The sequence below is a fragment of the Xenopus laevis genome, chromosome 4S, assembly GCF_017654675.1.
Source record: "Xenopus laevis strain J_2021 chromosome 4S, Xenopus_laevis_v10.1, whole genome shotgun sequence".
Classification (NCBI taxonomy): Eukaryota; Metazoa; Chordata; class Amphibia; order Anura; family Pipidae; genus Xenopus; species Xenopus laevis.
Window position 1 is genome coordinate 54,918,452 of NC_054378.1, and position 2,334 is coordinate 54,920,785.

Sequence of the window (2,334 nt, forward strand, 5' to 3'; positions counted from 1 at the left end):
ACCCATTTCCCCATGCCCACAGAATTTTGACTACTGCTATCAATTCACCTCTACAGAGGCCCGACACTTGTCGGCACATTAAAGGAGAAACAAACCCGTACTAGAAGAAAACCATACCCACCTACCCTGTGTAGACAAACCTCCCTCCTCCCCCACAGCCTAACTGCCCCCCCAGGCAAATGCCTATAATTTTTTACTTACTCCTCCCTGCAGATCAGAAGGTGAGGTTTTCTCTCTCTAAAAAGCCGCAAGCGGGGGAGGATTAATCTCATGGAACCAATGCTGGGGTCTAGGTTATCTCTCCCCTTTGAAAGCTAATGGCGGGGGAGGACTAAGCCCTATGATGAAAACCAATGCCCAGGTCGGGAGACCTTATTTTTCAGGTAATGCTCTTATGCCGGGAGGCTTTAGCATTTGAAATTATGACCAGAGGTAAATAGTTAGGGACCACCTTATGGGTTTTACCTTGACGTGGTATGGTGGCTTATCAATCTTATGATCATAATTTTGTAACTAAAAAACCCCCTGTCTTTGTAAATACATGCATCTGCATAGATTACTGACATGCATCTGCATAGATTACTGATACGACAGGGGACCAGGGAATGTGCATTGATCAATTTTTCTTCTTTTTTTCTATGTCTGTAGTTAATTTGGCCAGATCAGTAGCACTTGTATTTTAGTACATTTTTATTTAGCCATGGAGTGCTCTCACAATTTTTCCTTTTTGTAATTTTTTACTTACTCCTCCCTTCAGATCAGAAGCTGAGGCTGCGGGGAAATAACACACAAACTTTACCCATGTTTCACAAAGATAATTTATGCAGAAATTATAGCATTTTCAAAATTGCCATATATTGCCAAACTGAATTGGATTAAATCTGGCAATCCTGGTTAAAAAAAAAAAAAAAAAAAAAGGAGAGACTGCCATTGGCATATATTTAATTATTGTCTGTAGAACAATTTAATTGTAGTAAAAGGGAAATGGCACACAGAGCTACCTGTCACCAGCTACAAAATAGACAATAGCCATAATGGTCTCTGGTAAAACACTATTTGTGTTTAAGCTGAGAAAATTCTCAGTTTTGTCTACAGCAGGGTATTTTCCAGCCACCACAAGTGGCTGGCTTCAAGTAGCACTGTGTGTCATGGCCCGAAGATGCAAAGTACTTTAACACCCTAACAGGCAAATCCCCCATTTTCTTTCCTTAGCTTTCCCTTTTCCCATAATTTAACATTAACAAAATGTGTACCCAGTGTGAAGCCCTATCCCTTTTGCTCTCAGAGGACTCCTCCTCTCTATGAAGACCAACTGGGCATACTTACTGCTCCATTGGAAATCAATCCAACAGATAACAAAAAGAGGGAAGCTTTCATTTGAAGAGCCTTAACTCTTAAAAGGTTTATAAGAGTTTAAGAACCGAAGACTCACAACAAAAGAACCTTAAGAAACCTGGAAAGTCTCTCTATGCTAAATTTTCTTAAATTGTTCATATTCACCCTGTAGTCATATTTTGTGACACAAAGACTACCATTCATTTTTTTTTTTTAAGATAACTCTTTAAAACAAATAGTTGATACAAAGAGGTCCACAAAACCCTGACGTACCAACCTATTCGATTTCAGATCCTTTTCAATACAAACATTTGCCAACAGTACAGTTTCATAGCACTGATTTTGTATAATTAAAGGGATACAGTCATGTTTTTTTCAAAACTCCTCAGTTAATAGCACTGCAGACTTCTGCACTGAAATCAGTTTCTCAAAAGAGCAAACTGATTTTTCTAGATCTAATTTTGAAATCTGACATGGGGCTAGACATATTGTCAGTTTCCCAGGTGCCCCCCAGTAATGTGACTTGTGCTCTGATAAACTTCAGTCACTCTTTACTGCTGCACTGCAAGTTGGAGTGATATCACTCTCCTCCCTTCCCCCCAGCAGAACAATGGGAAGGTAACAGAGAACAGCTCCAGTGTAGATATAAGAACAGCATTCAATATTAAAAATCCATGTCCCACTATGACCCCATTCAGTTTCACTGGGTAAAAGAAACAATAGCCTGCCAGCAAGCAGTTCCATATTGCAGCACTGGCTCTTTCTGAAAGCACATGACCAGGCAAAATGACTTGAGATGGCGCCTACACACCAATATTGCAACTGAAAATAAAAATATACTTGCTGGTTCAGGAATTAAATTTTATATCGAGTGAATTATTTGCAGTGTAATTTAGAAATATAAATTACACCATAAAAATCATGACAGAATCCCTTTGAGGATTTGTTTCTAAAATGCTGAATACCATTGCCCATTCTTTCAATTATTAATTTCAGGAA